The 17,514-nt window shown below is 42.6% G+C and overlaps 1 protein-coding gene across 3 annotated transcripts in view; it reads right to left on the bottom strand.

Moving 5' to 3' along the window:
• ASAP1 (ArfGAP with SH3 domain, ankyrin repeat and PH domain 1) overlaps window positions 1-15,683 on the bottom strand; it is a 285,790-nt gene extending 270,107 nt beyond the window's left edge. Inside the window, exon 1 of one of the 3 annotated variants that reach the window (XM_054019003.1) lies at window positions 15,354-15,683. The gene's annotated coding sequence lies outside the window, so the exon portion shown is untranslated. The remainder of the gene's footprint in view (window positions 1-15,353) is intronic. The other 2 variants (XM_054018999.1, XM_054019000.1) reach the window with 2 other exon arrangements.
• Between the last annotated feature and the right edge of the window lie 1,831 nt (window positions 15,684-17,514).

Genomic DNA, 17,514 nt, shown 5'->3' with positions numbered 1-17,514 from the left:
TAGCATTTGGAGAAAATGCTTATAAATTTAAGGATGCAATGGTTAACCATAGCCCAAAAGGTTAAACCTAATGGAAATGCTGAAGATAAGAGTACTAAATAAATACACTGATGGGAATCAAGTAGACAAGAAGTAACTGGGTGCCACAAACTCCCACATACTAACAGGGTCAAAAGCTGGGTAAAAGACTTGGGTGAAGATGGAGGTCTGGAAGAAATTAAAATGGTTAGTCATGGGAAATCAAACTATAGCTGGATGGTTATCCGTCCAATTGTGGATTTGGAATTATACTACAAAACAAAGAAGAGCAGGACCATAAAATATGACTACTAAGATTTATGAGTTTATACACAGTAAATGGGGTCAGAGTTGCCAAATCTATATTGACACCAGTGATTGGAGGATTTGTTTTGTACTCCAGGAAATGTTTAGCACCACAGCAATTTTCAAACTTTAATTTTAGTAACATGTTTCTCAGCTCCCTTTCAACTAGAAAATTATTATTAAGTCCATTTTGCAGATGGAGAAACTAAGGCAATAAAGGTTAAGTGACTTTACCAAATATCAAAGAAGCAGTAAGTGTCAGAACCTGTATTGGACTGTAGAAGTACCTTGGACTCAATGTTGTGCCTCATCCACCAGGCCACTGTCTCTCATGTTGCTGAGATGTCTTTTAGACCAGCTTAGTAGAAGAGTTTTCAGCATTTGTAATTGTAGCTTGTGTGGCACTGCCCTCCTCCCTCTGCTAGATTCGGAAACTGAACAAAATGAACTCTCCCCCAAAAAGTCAAGGGACCTGTGACCATGAGCTTTCACCCTACCCCAAAAATCTAGCCATGCACAACTGTAGGAGAGAATAATCCCTAGGAGAACGCTTTGCTAAAACTTGCCATTGATTTTTACAGAGCTAGTCATTGGTTTACAGTTTCAAAGCTATCTTTGTAATAAAAAGGCTAAATTTCATTTTTTAAAAGTGGAATGCTTAGATTCCCCTTTACATTCTAAGTGTCCCATTGGTCCATTTAGTCCACAAACCTGTTTCCAATGGTGGCTAACCCATGCTTTACAGGAAGGTTTAAATACCTCCCAAATGGATAATTCTGGAATAATCTATCCATATGGGAAGTTTTTTCCTAACCCTATCAGTTAAGAATTGGTTTATGCTCTGAAGCATGAGGGTTCATATCCCTTAAGAAAATGGTTTTAACTCATCAGGGTAACTGGGGATGTAGTCATTAATCATATGGACAGCAAATCCTTTTATAAAAACTCTTCTGAGCTCTTGTTCAATGATATGTTGTGGCCATATCATCTTCCCAAAGGCCAGCTCTTCAAACGAAGAGAATTATCAGTGTAAGACCATCAAAATAAACCTTCCTATGTGCTCAAAAAACAAAACCCCAGTGCTTTTTAAACTCAACTCAGATTTTCACAGGACATAGCTGATCCACTTTAACTCAGTAACACCACTGCCAGTCATTCATCTCCAGCCAAATTTTGATTTATATTTAATTATAAAGATTGCCTTACTGCACATCTTTGCTCATGCTTCTTTCAAGAATAGGTTATCCTGTCTTTCTCCCAGTCTCCTGCACTGGGAACACTATACAAGAACGGTACAGATGTGAACAGAAGTCAGAATGTTATTCCTCCTAGAACTCTTCTCCTGTCTCACCATCACCCCTCATTAAAAGAGTGGCTAGGTAGGGCATTGTGATACTGCAAACATACGCAACTTCCAAGAAGAGAGACTCTATTAGCAGCCTAAACAAGCGGTTTTTTAAAATCTATTGTTCACTGCAAAGGTCACACAATAACTGACATACATAGAATCATAGAATCTTAGGACAGGAAGAGACCTAGATAAGTTCTCTAGTCCAATCCCCTGCATTCATGGCAGGACTAAGTATTATCTAGACCATCCCTAACAGGTGTTTGTCTAACCTGCTCTTAAAAATCCCCAATGATGGCGATTCCACAACCTCCCTAGGCAATTTATTCCAGTTCTTAACTACCCTGACAGTTAAGAAGTTTTTCCCAATATTGAACCTAAACCGCCCTTGCTGCAATTTAAGCCCATTGCTTTTTGTCCTATCCTCACAGGTTAAAGAGAACAATTTTTCCTCTCTCCTCTTTGTACCAATCTTTTATATACTTGAAAACTGTTATAAGAACATAAGACCAGCCATACTGGGTCAAACCAAATGTCCATCTAGCCCAGTATTCTGTCTTCCGACAGTGGCCAATACCAGGTGCCCCAGAGGGAATGAACAATCATTAAGTGATCCAATCATGTCCCTTCTCAGTCTTCTCTTCTCCAGACTAAATAAACCCATTTTTTTCAATCTTCCCTCATAGGTCATGTTTTCTAGACCTTTAATCATTTTTGTTGCTCTTCTCTGGACTTTCTTCAATTTGTCTACATCTTTCCTGAAATGTAGCGCCCAGAACTGGACACAATACTCCAGTTGAGCATGAAATAGAGCAGAAGAATTACTTCTCATGTCTTGCTTACAACACTTCTGCTAATATACTGCAGAATTATATTTGCTTTTCTTGCAACAGTGTTACACTATTGACTCATATTTAGCTTGTGATCCACCATGACACCCAGATCTCTTTCCACAGTACTCCTTCCTAGGCAGTCATTTCCCATTTTGTATGTGTGCAACTGATTGTTCCTTCCTAAGTGGAGTACTTTGCATTTGTCCTTATTGAATTTCATCCTATTTACTTCAGAAAATTTCTCCAGATCATTTTAATACTATCCTCCAAAGCACTTGCAATCCCTCCTAGCTTGGTATCATCTGCAAACTTTATAAGTCTACTCTCTATGCCATTATCTAAATCGGGGTGGCCAACCTGTGGCTCCGGAGCCACATGCGGCTCTTCAGCAGTTAATATGCGGCTCCTTGTATAGGCACCGACTCCGGGGCTGAAGCTACAGGCGCCAACTTTCCAATGTGCTGGGGAGGTGTTCACTACTCAACCCTTGGCTCTGCCACAGGCCCTGCCCCCACTCCACCCCTTTCTGCCCCCTCCCCTGAGCCTGCCATGCCCTCACTCATCCCCAGAGCCTCCTGCACACCACGAAACAGCTGATCGGGAAGGGAGGGTGGGGGAGGTGCTGATTGAAAGGGCTGCTGGTGGGTGGGAGGCGCTGGGTGGGGGAACTGATGGGGGGCTACTGACATATTACTGTGACTCTTTGGCAATGTACATTGATAAATTCTGGCTCCTTCTCAGGCTCAAGTTGACCACCCCAATATAAATAATTGATGAAGATATTGAACAGAACCAGACCTAGAACTGATCCCTGTAGGACTCGATATGCACTTCCAGTTTGACTGTGAACCAAACTACACTCTGGAAATGGTTTTTCATCCAGTTATGCACCCACCTTATAGCTCCATCTAGGTTATATTTCCCTAGTTTGTTTATGAGAATGTCATGCAAGACAGTATCAGAAGCCTTACTAAAGTCACGATATACCACATCTACTGCTTCTCCCCAATCCACCAGGCTTGTTATCCTGTCAAAGAAAGCTATTAGGTTGGTTTCACATTATTTGTTCTTGACAAATCCATGCTGACTGTTACTTAGCACCTTATTATCTTCTACATGTCTGCAAATCAATTGCTTAATTATTTGCTCCATTATCTTTCCTGGGTACTGAAGTTAAGCTGACTGGTCTGTAATTCCCCAGGTTATTCTTATTTCCCTTTTTATAGGTTGGCACTATATTTGCCTTTTTCCAGTCCTCTGTAATAATTGCCATTTTTAATGACTTTTTAAAGTCAATCACTAATGGCTCAGATATTTCCTTAATCAGCTCCTTGATTATTCTACGATGTATTTCATCAGGCCATGGTGACTTTAAGACATCTAACTTGTCTGAGTAATTTTTAACTTGTTCTTTCCCTACTTTAGCCTCTGAGCCTACCTCATTTTCACTGGCATTCACCATGTTTGACGTCCAATCACTACTAATCATTTAGGTGAAAACTGATACAAAAAAGTCATTTAGCACTTCTGCCGTTTCCACATTTTCTGTTATTGTCCCTCCTCCCACCCCCAATTAAGTAATGGGCCTACCCTGGCCTTGTCTTCCTCTTGCTTCTATTGTATTTGTAGAATGTTTTCTTGTTACCCTTTATGTCTCTAGCTAGTTTAATCTCCATTTGTGCCTTGGCCTTTCTAATTTTGTCCCCACATACTTGTAGTATTTGTTTATATTCATCCTTTGTAATTTGACCTAGTTTCCACTTTTTGTAGAACTCTTTTTTGAGTTTCAGATCATTGAAGATCTCCTGGTTAATCCAGGGTGGTCTCTTGCCAGACTTCCTATCTTTCTAACTCAGTGGAAATATGGTATTGCACAACCACCTGGGAGTGCTTTAAGCTGTTAAAATCCCACATGTGCATCCTCTAGTACTTAAATGAAACTAATCTACTCCATGCATTCCAACATCAGAGTATTTCCTTTTTGGAAAGAAATTTTCATGTTCATTCTGACATGGATGGGAAAGGACAAAACAGATTTTCTGTTCTCACAATTAACATAGTTCAGTAACGAAGGTGTCACATTTTCTTCTACAGAACCTAGTGAATGAATATGCAATAGAGGCAGCTATGTAGCGCTATGTAGCTAAAACACCAAGTTGTTGTTTGAGGATCTGGATTCCTTTTCTGCGTAAATTCACAAACTCATCTGAGTTTGGAGGTTTCTTCCAAGTCACTATCTGACTTGTATATACACCACAGTTTGGCTTAGTTGGCAATTCTCACTCAGGAGAGGCCCAGAATTTCAAAAGCAGAAGTGTTGTATGTTAGGACTGAGATACGTGGAGAAACAGACAAAAGTTTTCAGTCTTGGGTAGCTTAAGCTAGGTTCTTCTACCCATATATAAGCACCCAGCTAAACAGCCTGACTTTCAAAGGTGCTAAGTACCTGGAGCTCCCCTGGAAGTTACTTATTTAGGTACCTAGCTTTAGGCACCAAAGTTTTAAAAATGGTTGGTTTAACTTCTAGCCATGATGCCTGGCTCTAGCAAGAATGGCACCCTTGATACTGATACGCAAAGTGAAGCATTACTACTACAGATTGGCCAGATCCCACATTCATGGTCATCAGAATACTCATTATGACAAATTTCTATGGTTTTAAAGTTCCTTTTGGATGTTTTTCTCCCAACCTGTAAAATACCACATGACATACAAACAGGAGCGCCACCAGCTTTTCTGTCGCCCTAGGTGGCGGAAGGTCCCGCCCCCGAAATGCCGCCCCCCCCCCCCCCCCCGAGGCGGCGGAAGGTCCCGACAGCGAAATACCACTGCGGTCACCGCACCCCAAATTGTAGTGCCCTAGGCGACTGCCTAGGTCACCTAATGGGTTGTGCCGGCCCTGCATACAAATAACATCCTCCTTCCCCCCCAAAGAAAAGGAAAGTGTCCCTACAGACTCAAACTATAAACTCAACATACAAGTAGCACAAAAACCCATTGACTAAAACTCCCTGTTTCCTTGCTATCAGGGTGATCCTAGTTCTAATCCAAGGGTAACTGACTGCTCAGTGTGTGATATGTATTGTGCTTGATCTACAAAGGATGAGAATCTGTTGCAGCTCTTAGCTTATGAGCCTGGCTTGCTTGCTTAAGTGGTAAAGATTCATGGTTTCTGCTCAGAAAGGCCCCAGTTCAATTCCTGGTGTCAGCCAACATGGTGGCCGTCACATAAATGAGAGTTCATCTGGGATATGAGCTGTTGAGAGCCTTGACTTACATCCTCTGGACAGAAGAAGGGCATGTAACCCACTGCTGGGTATGTATTTTCCCCATTCTGCATATGATCCACAGAGGATATGGGTTTGCTACAGAGCCTGATTATTTAAGTCAAACTGTAGAGATTAATGCTTTCCACTGTAGAGGTCCCTGCACCAAGATGGTGGCCATCACACAAATGCATTGAGATATCAGTTTCCAACAGCCTATGCACTCTTAGGGCCTAATTATCATATATACTTTAGGCTACTCTGGCAGTGTTAAGGGTCCCTAAAGTGGGGAAAATTGCCCCTGAAGAATACCCTCTGTGCAGGGAGCCAGTGTAAAACTGGCATAAATGCTCTACACCAACCATGATATCTTTTGCTCCGAAGCACGACATCAGGGACAGATCAGAGGACTGTCAGGGGCTCAGCCAGAGTGCACAACCCTATGGCTATTTTATACTTCCCATGGGATATAGAGGACCCTGGGAAGAAAAACATAAGTTAGATATTTTAGGGTACTCTAATTCACTTTTGATGCCAGGTAGGGTCCTGCAGGGCTCCAGTATATTAAAGGCACAAAGATGATTTACAATCACCTTTGCATCCCTGCTCCTGCTCCAAGTGCAGGAATGGAGGAACCGATGATCAGGCCTTTCAAGTCCAGTATTCTCCATAAGGAAACTGGTCCAGTCCAGTAAGGAAATTGGTTTCAGCTGAGCTCAGATATATTTGTCTTTCTAGGCAGTGAGTGCAGATAACAGCTGTAGATCTTCTCTTCTGCCAGAACCAGATTTAAACTCTGTCCTTACCAAAAGCTAGATGGATTGCTTCTGTCCCTTCTCAATTATACACAACTTCTTAAACATACAAAACAATGATCATGTTCATCTCATATGTATTTTTGAGGACAAGAGTTCTGATGAAGATCTCATTTACCTTTGTGTAATTCTGGAATAACTCTAGTGAAGTCAAAGCAATTATTCTACTGTAAAAGAGATCAGAATTTAGGCATGAGTGTCTGTACCTATTGTGACAAAGTTCCTCCTCTATCTTGGTGGATCCTGCACTTATCGGCAGATTTTCTTTCCTCAGAGATTCACCATGTGGGTTGGGGAACAGCCCAGAGACCTTCCCCTCTGGAAGAACCCACAGTCCAGGTCAATTGGGAGGTTTGGGGGGGAACCTGGGCCCGCCCTCTACTCCAGCTTCCAACCCAGGGCCCTGTGGACTGCAGCTGTCTATAGTGCCTCCTGTAACAGCTGCATGACAGCTACAACTCCCTGGGCTACTTCCCCATGGCCTCCTCCAAACACCTTCCTTATTCTCACCACAGGACCTTCCTCCTGGTGTCTGATAACGCTTGTGCTCCTCAGTCCTCCAGCAGCACTCCCACTCAGCTCCTTGCGCCTCTTGTTCCCAGCTCCTCACACTCCCACCACAAACTGATGTGAGCTCCTTTTAAAACCCAGGTGCCCTGATTAGCCTGCCTTAATTGATTCTAACAGCTTCTTCTTAATTGGCTCCATGTGTCCTAATTAGCCTGCCTGCCTTAACTAGTTCTAGCAGGTTCTTGATTACTCTAGTGCAGCCCCTTCTCTGGTCACTCAGGGAACAGAAAACTACTCATCCAGTGACCAGTATATTTGCCCTCTACCAGACTCCTGTACCCCACTGGTCTGGGTCTGTCACACTATTTAAAATCTGTACATTCAATATAAACACACAGTATATTGTAGGAATGGTAAAATGTCTTGACAAATGACTCAGTCATTAAGTGTAGATACCTTTTTATATGGATGTATAAATACTGAGTTGTGCTAAGATCTGAGTCTGATAAGCTTCGCTGCGTACTTGGCTATGATTGTTACTGGTATGAACAGAGATAAAAAAGCACCTGATGACACATTTAATTATTAAAGGAAGTGCAACAAAGACATGCACCTGATAAGATGGATGGGCCAGATCATTTACACCAGCTGAGGAGCTGGTGGTGTTTTATGAGAGATTTACATAGTGATGAAATATATTAAGTGCTTTGGGTTGTTAGGGATCTAACAAGGGTTTGAGTGCAGGGGAGAAGCAGCAGCTGGTCACATCACACATGCTCCATTTATGACAACATGCACTCAGTGTTATGGTGTAGTCCAAAATGCTAAGGACTGCTGGTTCAGCAGGTTAAAACATTCAGCCCTTTCTGAGGCAGGGACTAAACTGTCTGGTTCAGCCAGGTACTGCACAGTGGGTGCACTCACAACTGGCACAGCCGTGCTAGCATGTGCAAAAGAACTACTCTCCTGTATGTTCCACTGGCATCTAGGAGCACATAGAGGATGCACCACCTATTTCACACATACATCTCCTTCCCTGCTGGCTGCTCCAGCAATGCACAAGGAGAAAAACAGGAGGCAGGGCCAAGCTGCTGCTGCTCTGATGTTTGTGTGCCCACCCCCATCTGGAGTCTGAAGAACCAGAACTGAGATGGAGCTGATTGACTGGAGCTCTGCTTTCCTCCAAATTCCCCACTATCACTGAGTGGAAACATGCTTCCTCAGACTACCTAGAGAAGACCAATGCTCTCACACCAGTTACAGAAGACCTGATCCCCCACACGAGCTAACAGCAACTTCCAGCAGTTAGAGAAGATCCATCCACCTCGATAACCATTCCCCACCATTAAAGAACATTATTCTGCAAATACACAGCCAGAGGTTGCAGGACAACCTGCCTGCCTTCATGTGTTGTTGGGGAGGGAGCGGATGGTGGATTGAGGGATATTGGGCTAGGACTGGGTGTGGAAGAACTGACAGACTGAGGGGAAGACCATTAACTTTATGGATTGTGATGGGAGAAGAGTAGGGAGCTGATTGTTTGGTTGAAAACCAGATGGGGAGAAAACATTATTGAAGTACCACCTCTGCAAGCTGGTAAATTGTATTACTCCCATTTTATAGTTGGAATTGTAGAGGCTTGCTCAAGTTCACAGTGGCAGAACAAGGTTACACTGGGAATCCCAAATCTCTTTCTTGTGGTTCAAGCACTAGGCCATAGTATAATTTTCTTCTCCTCAGACTGGAGGATGGATATTAAGAAACACATGTGGTCTAGGACCAACTGAACTGGAAGACCACCTCTCTTCCCATGTCACACAGCCACCATTGTGTTCAGCAGTGGTGCCAGAGCTGGAGATTATATAACAGAGAGGGAGCAGCTGGCAGGGCCTCACTTTCCCTTGGTCCAAAACAGTGCTAGTTGGTCAACCTTCATGCATGCTTCAAGGTACATTTGTTTCCTGAGCTGAGAGATGTTGGGAGGACTTTGGTGGGAGAACATACAGAGTGGAAACACATTTTTAGCTGCTGGGTTATGATTTAGGTTCCTTGTTGGGCAAAGGGAGGTAACTAGAGTAGCCAGTCTGTATAGCTGACTTCTTAAAAAATGTGCCTGTCAAATAGCACCTAGACTCAGAGCAAAGGATAGGAAGTCCTGCCTATAGCATGTGTGTCTGCATTAGAAATAAATGAAAATTGAATACAAACAAAACTCCTGTTGCAGGGGAGTAGCAGCAGTCATTGGTTGTAAGATTTCTCATGAATCTCTCAACATAGAAAAATTTTGCAATCTTAAGTTTTAGTGGTTTAAGGCAGTGGTTCTCAAAGCCGGTCTGTCGCTTGTTCAAGGAAAGCCCCAGGCAGGCCAGGCCGGTTTGTTTACCTGCCGAGTTCACAGGTTTGGCCGATCACGGCTCCCACTGGCCGCGGTTCACCGCTCCAGGCCAATGGGGGCTGCGGGAAGGGCAGCCAGCACATCCATTGGCCTGGAGCAGTGAACGCGGCCAGGGGGAGCCGCGACCGGCCAAACTTGAGGACGCGGCAGGTAAACAAACCGGCCCGGCCCACTAGGGGCGTTCCCTGAACAAGCGGCGGACCAGCTTTGAGAACCACTGTTCTAAATGCCTCAGCCTATGTGGCGCCCACTAGAGAGACTATTCCACAACCTCACCTTTACTAAGCTTTGTAACAAATATTCCTCAATTTCAGTTTGTTATTCTGCCTCTTATTCCCTTTATGAAGCTGCTGTCCTTCTTATGACAAACACCCCTCTTTCTTCTCTCCCTATTTTATTTCCTGTTGCGTGTTTCACTGTCACATGCCAAGCAGAAACACAATATAGCTTTGACATAGGAGAGCAGCTGGGCCTTGCCCTAGTAGGCAGACGGAAGATAAGTTCCAAAGGATAAAATGAGTGCATTTTATCAGGAGCTTTGTCATGGGATGTGTACAGCTTCCTGGCACAGTATTACAGTGCAGCTAGCAGAACCAACAAACACTCCTTTCCTGTTAATATAATTAAAGGCTGCAAATGTTTAGAGACAGGCTTTTTTGAGTTAGCCACATGCTTCAAATTGTTAAGTGGTTAACCACTAAGCACCCCCCACTTCACAAATACCTATAGACCAGTTTGGTGAGTGGGGGGAGGAGGTTTCCTTAGTTTGTTTTCAGTGAGATGTATTAGAAAGCAAAGCAAATCAGTAGATTCCTCTTGACTTTTAGAAATAACTAGCAGCCACTGAGAAGCAGTAAACAGTGATCGTTGTCATTGACAGTTTGTTCAAATTTAATGCTGGTGAAAGTTGCTTTGTTCAACAGCTCTAAATATTAACATGCTGGACCAGATCCTCAGCTGGTGTAAATTGGCAAATCTCCATCCACTATCCCAGTTAAAAGCAACCCAGGATCTGCACCCTTTCCTTATCCACAGTACACAAATTGTGAGCATGCATCTGCTTCTTGACATTGACCTGACCTGCTTCTACTCTGACTTAAACAGGCCACCTATCAGGGTGAATGACAGTTCATTCTTTGTCTCCAGTCAATATTTGGTCCCCCTGATGAGCATGCCAACACGAGAGACAGTTATGGTGTTGTGGGATTTTGTGTGTGATGTGGACATCTACTTGCCAAGAACTAATCTGAAAACACCCACTGATTCCAAGAGACCAATGCCACCTGAGAGTTTGACGATAGCTGGTAAACAGCCATTAAATGGTGACAAATTTTGGCCACTATGGCCATGATCCAAAGCCCACTGACATCAATGGCAGTCTTTCTACTGACTGCCATGGGCATTGGAGCAGGTCCCGTGTGCCCAGTTCTGTGAGGCCGGGAAGTATCCTCGAGTGCTGTAGGAGTTGGAGGTGGCACTTCATAAGATCAGACCCAATCAAACTAGGAGAGTTTTGTGCTGGTGACCTATGACACAGCTGAAAGGTTCTAGCTCTTATTACCAATCCTGTGCTGTCTGGGTCATCCAGTCTCCCTCGAATACAGTGGCAGGGTCTCTGAACCTGCGTAGGGATACAGCATTCTTCTAGGAACTCGTCCCGTTTCTGGGTGCTAGAACCCTGCATAAAGATGCAGAGTAATTTCTGCTAACTCACAGTGGTAGATTTTTTTTTGTAACTCCAGCCAAGATATAAGAAAATATAGCAGAAGAGTCACTCTCTCTAGAGAGAGAGAATAGGCACTGGGACACGAGCCCTGCTGGGGCTAGAAACAAGCCATGCTCAAGTAGGGGGAGCTTGGTTAGTGGGCAGAATACCAAGACTGAATTTATTCCAATCCGAGTGCTAATTCCATTCCTTTTATTCTGACCCATTGTTTTAAGACTACATATTGTGTCCTTCCCTCCCATGCATCTGGGTACCTCAGCTTCGTAAAGCCAAAAAGGGGACTTTGAATCAGAGGGTGAGAGAACAAGCACAAGCACACTGGTGTATTTGGAACTCTCTCCTGAGCTCCACTGGGCCTACTTTAAATCTGGGCCGATTCTCGTTGCGTGACAGAAATATTCCATCAAATAAAAAATCCCTTTCTATTTTGTTGTGGGTTGCAAAGCCATGGAACAGATATTTGTGCAATGAACCCAATCGTACAGGGAGACAGTTTTGCAAAATCAGCTGCCTTATTTGTCCAGGCAGATCCCACGGTAGCACATACAAATGCATGTGGACAGTTGCCCCGCTTGTGTGCCTGAAATGCCCACAAGTGTGGGAATTTCACCTGAAGTTTGGGTGGCCATTTAAAAAGGGTTTTGAGAAAGGGTTTGAGAAATGGTAGAAAAATGACTGAAGATTAAAAATGCTCTGCAGGCCAGAAGAGATACAAAAATCACATCCTATTCTTTTCCCATAAAACAAAGGGGACAGGAAGGGTTAGAAGCTTTTAATGTGAGAAATGATTTAGTCGAAATAGTTTAGTGACTCTGGCCCATTGATCGTCTGGGCAGAGAAACATCATTGTATGTATTAAGTTAACTCTCCAGTACGCTATGCCTGTCAAAACTGTTTATTCACTCTTGCCAACAACAACAAAAAGCAAAGCAGGCGGCTTGGCAGGCACAACGGTGAATGGGAGGCACAGAATGAGTGCATGAGTTGAGGAGCGCCTCATATATGCAGAAAGGAGATTGTACAATGGGGTCTGTAACTGTAGAGCTTATTGGTGGTCATTAGGAATAGACTAAAAAGACCTGAAGGAAATATCTCCAAGGATAACAGGGTGGTTTGCTCTCGATGCCCATTCAGCCAGCGGCGTATTATCGCTTAGGCCGACAAGACCTAGGGCAGCAAATTTGCAGGGGCAGCAAATTTATAATAGCAGCATTTTTGTAATCGTGGCATCAGTGACGACGCGATTCTACCAATCATAGCGCGTATTGAAACCACCAATGACGGCGCGACGCCATTTAGTAAACATACTCACGAGAATCCTAAACTGCACCGGACCCCCGACTTGAACATGGTTTTGGATCCATGCGCGGTCTCGTGCTAGACAGACGCGCGTTCAAGCGAGGGTCCGCTGTATTTGTAATTTAATTTATAATAAAACTTGTAAATGTTCAATTATTTTAATGTTATTTAGATTCATTTTAGTTCAAACGAATTTGTAAAAAAACTAAAACAAGTTCATATGGGGTCAGGGGCGGCAATTATTTCAGGGCCTAGGGGCGGCAAAATCCTTAATCCGCCACTGCTTCTCTGCTGATTGTCACTGAGAAAATTTCAGAGGGCGAGTTACCATGGTGCTTATTGGTATGTCAGCAAATGGCCACTGGAAGCTGGACCAAGGCGACCACATTAAAAAAAAAATAAAAAAAAACCCTAATATAATAATCACTTTTAGTTAAGGGGACATGGCTTGGTGCAGCTAAATAAATAGAGCGCTGAACAAATTCCCAAAGACCAAACTGAACTTTAAAACGTTGTGAGGTTTGAAATAAAAAAAGAAAGTTCACACAAGGAAAAGAAAACACATACACAAAGAAATAAAGGTTGTGCATCTGCATTTCCTCTTTCTGGGTGTGGGCAGAAGAGGAAATACCAAAATATCACTAGAAAGGCTATACTCTCAGCATTTCCAGCTTAACCAAAACCAGAAACACTGGCATTTCTACAGAAAATCCTGCTCTTATGACACTGCCAAGCTGATTTTCAAACCCAGGAGATTTAATTGGGCTTGGAAAAGTCCCCATGTTTCTTTTCAGTGCTTATCTCAACTCATTCTCTGAATTTTCTGAAGATCACCTATCATTAGTGACACCTGGACTTGGGCATTTAGCCCTTTGGTATTGCTAGGAGTTTTGCAGACAGAACATCATAGCCTGGAGATGAGGATATCCCCCTCTATTCTGCTTTATTTCCAGTCATGTATATAGACAACCAAAGTAGTGTACAGCCTTTAATGCACAGCAGAACACCAAAGGTCTAGTCCTGCACACCATTACTCAGGTGAGAAGTCCCTACTCATGCCTCTGTTGGCGCCACGGAGCTACTCACATGCGTATGGGTGTCTGGGAAGACTTAAGTTGTGGGGAAGGATAGTTCGGTAGTCTGAGCATTGGCCTGCTAAACACAGGGTGGTGAGTTCAATCCTTGAGGGGGCCACTTAGGGATCTGGGGCAAAATAAGTACTTGGTCCTGCTAGTGAAGACAGGGGGCTTTCAGGATCCCTTCCAGCTCTATGAGATAGGTGTATATGTTCAAAGTACACAACTTTGGAAGAGAATCTCAACTTTCCCTGTGTAAAACACTGGCTACTTTCTCTTCAGTATCACAAGTAAACAATCAAAATGGCATTCTTACAAGATTGATGGAAAGAGAAGTGCTTAATCCTGACAATCTCACTCACAAAAGCCTCCTATTGACATCAGTGCTTTGTATAAAAACTGCAGGATCAGGACTAAGATTTTGCACAGGAAGGGGGAGCACCAAAATAAAAACAAATGTGTTTAGAATCCCCAAGGACTCCACACAGTAAGATTAAAATGCAGAAGTTGGTGAGCACTTTCTTTCAGTTTGTAAATGGAAAAGTATTTTCCCACTAAAATACCTAGAGAGTTTTAGTTTTAACATGGCTTGACTGCCCTAAACCTGCAATAACATACATTAAAATTCAGGGAGATTTCAGTATTCCAGTGTGAAAACAATGCTGAGGTGTAAATATCTCAAGTAAACTTATTACACATAATTCCCTCTAGCACAGATGCTCCCTAATATCGAAGCAACTTGAGGCCATCTAATCCCCCACCCCCACTAAAAGATTTTTGAATTAATTCAAATAACTCAGAAGTGTTGAGTGTAACTAGAGCACTTATTTAAGGACAGTGCAAAATGAATTTCAATAGTTCAGTGCCTATGAGTCTGATTTGCCCTTTTCGTTCTAGCAGAACTTGCACTGGATTTCTAGAAGAGATTTGCCTGAACAAGGACTGCAAGATTGGGCCTTAAGTGTTTCCTTTCAAATGCTGACTCATTGACTGTGAGACCATCAGACCCGCTGAATTTGTGATCAGGGTTTAATTAAAAATACAAGACTACTATCACTGCCATGCACCCTAGTTAAATCATAAGCCACGTCTTACATTTTATTTTAGTTGCACAACTCATTTGCTATAAGGTATCTTTCAGCAATTTTGCTACAGACAAAAAGAAGCCCCTTTTTGGCCTCTAGCAATACAGCTGCACTAACTACATTTTTGCTTCTATTACAAATTCATTTGAAAAGGCAATAGGAAAAAAGTGTCTCACTGATTCTTTTAAAAATTTAAAACCAAGTTTAGATTCAACATGCAAAAGACCTATGAGGAATACAATTAAAAATACAGCCATAAAATTCCTATTTCAACAAAAACCTCTGATTCACTCACTCCTTTCTAAGACCAAAACATTGTGGTTTACCAAGTAACTTATATATGGGCGCAATCCTGAAAGCCCTTGCTTACATGTGCAATTCTTAAAGTTAATCAGGCTACTCGTGAGTAAGGATTACTTGGAAGAGCAAGGATTTGCAGAATCAAGCCCTATATATTTGGTTCAGGTAAATAGCATGCATTTACAGGGAATTAAAAAATGGACTTCACCAGTATACCCCACACCCACTCCCAAAAAGTCCTATCTCCTCAGTTTCACGGATCTGTTTGTTGTAAAGTGATTAGCAGTCAGATTCAATGGACACACAGTCCCACCTTGTCTTTGTCTAAGTACTGTACAGTACTAATCACACCTAAATTTAGCATGCTGCAACTTACCAGAACTTGTGCAGTTTGAATTCCCATTCCAGATTTGTTCCTGAAACCTAAGGCCATTATTCCATTTTAGGCTAAAACATCCTCTCCCATGGGCCGCTGAAAGAAACCATGTTTCTTCAGTTGTTATTTCCAGTTAAAAAACAAAAAAATCCAATGTACAGTGGTCCACAGACTTCTGGAGACTAAAAGTTTTGATTTCCATCCATAAATGTCCTGAGCGGTGAGGACACACAGGCACTACAACTGGGAAGAGAGCAGGAAGGAAAGCCTACCATGTGAGCACAAAGAAACCCCCCCACAAAGTCTGTTCAGTGGACAGCACTTGGGTCGATAGCAAGGATTTCAGGAAATCCAAACACTTAACAGGAAATCTGATCACTGGATAAACATTCCATAATCTCCACAGATATAGTTAACATGCTGCGTCTCCAGTTAACCCTTACCCTGACGACTGCTAAAACTGAAATCTGACATTCCTTGTAACATAATCTGTCTAGTTGGGTTCAAAAGTCTAAAGGGTTCCTCATTATGTGTTTGTCTGAGCAAGCAGAGCTCTGTTGAGACTCCTTTTTAGCCTATTGTGGAGGATATTTTTTCCCCTCTTGCTTTTGATCTCTACATGGTGACATTTTACTTAAATTGTGCAGTTTTTGTTAGGTTAGTATTCCTCATTTGAAAAGTAAATTATATGGCAGCCTTAGTCTGAAGCAGCAGGATAAACCTGTCTGAATGTCTGCATGCTGCTAACCATGTTCACCTAGTAGTCCTCTATTTGCTTTATTTCCATCTGTGTTTTTAGTTTTTTCTTTCTTTTGCTGTAACATCAGATTTATACAGCCTTCTATGTGTTACCTTACAGGTACCATTTGATGATTTTATTATTCTGTTGACTGAAGCAGAATGGAGGAAGGATAGTTTAAAAACATGAGAGAACTCTTAAAGGAACAAGGGATAATTTTTTTAAAATACCTTTACTATACTTTGTCAATTACTTGAAAGCCAAACTCTGCAGCTCTTAGCCAGGATAAACCAGGGGAGTTTTGCCTAAATAAAGACTTTGCTCTGTCTCTTTTGGTTTACTTTCCTATGTAGCGTGAAAACAGCATGTTGTATAATTTTCTCATGGGGTTTTTGTTGTTCCCTACAGTTTTTTAACTTTATTGGATAAAATCTTAATTAGGACCCTGAGCAGTTGTAGCTTTTAAAGACCCATTAGAACTTTGTGCAAAAGTAGGTGCATAATTGTCTCCTTGACCTGCAAATGCTTATGTGTACACTTCATTTTCAAACATGAGTAGTCCCATTGAAGTCAGTGGGAATATTCACATGCATTAAGTTAAGCACATGTGTATTTGCAGGATTGAAACCATACTATGTTTTCTGAAAGAGGCCAGGTGCAAGTTTAGGTGACTTTCTGGTGTTAATAAATTCTAAAGGCCAGGATCTACTGCTAAGAATGCCTTGCCCCCATCTCCCTTGAATCTGTACAGGGCATATGGCATACTGGAAAGCAAGAGGATATCCCTGAGGTATCTGGACTCTCCTGCATTCTTGAGGGCTTTGTACAGGATAAGTAGCATCTTGAATGTCACTCAGCCAGTGAAAGGCTTTGGACATAAGAGTAATATGCACTCACTCGTCAACCTGGCACAGAGGGTGGATACCCACATTCTGCAGTAGCAGAAGTATCCTTTATGGGAAGTCCCAGGTATAATATCTGTATGTTTGCTTCAGGTATTTTTAGGGTGGCCATTGTTGTAGTATATAGGCACCAAATAAGAGACACGCAGTGATATGACTGAGGTGGCTTCCTCTCCAACTTTTTTACTGGCTCCTGGAGGGAAGACTTTGGAGGAGGTACCAGGAAGTCAGTCTGTGTACACATAAGAACGGCCCTACTGGGTCAGACCAAAGGTCCATCCAGCCCAGTATCCTGTCTACCAACAGTGGCCAATGCCAGGTGCCCCAGAGGGAGTGAACCTAACAGGTAATGATCAAGTGATCTCTCTCCTGCCGTCCATCACCACCCTCTGACAAACAGAGGCTAGGAACACCATTCCTTAACCATCCTGGCTAATAGCCAGTAATGGACTTAACTGGATAAATTCATGGAGGTTATCTTTTAAACCCTGTTATAGTCCTAGCCTTCACAACCTCCTCA

The sequence above is a fragment of the Malaclemys terrapin genome, chromosome 2 (assembly GCF_027887155.1).
Source record: "Malaclemys terrapin pileata isolate rMalTer1 chromosome 2, rMalTer1.hap1, whole genome shotgun sequence".
NCBI classification, from domain to species: Eukaryota; Metazoa; Chordata; order Testudines; family Emydidae; genus Malaclemys; species Malaclemys terrapin.
Note: the sequence above shows the minus strand (reverse complement) of the source record. Positions and strands in the feature narration are given on the sequence as shown.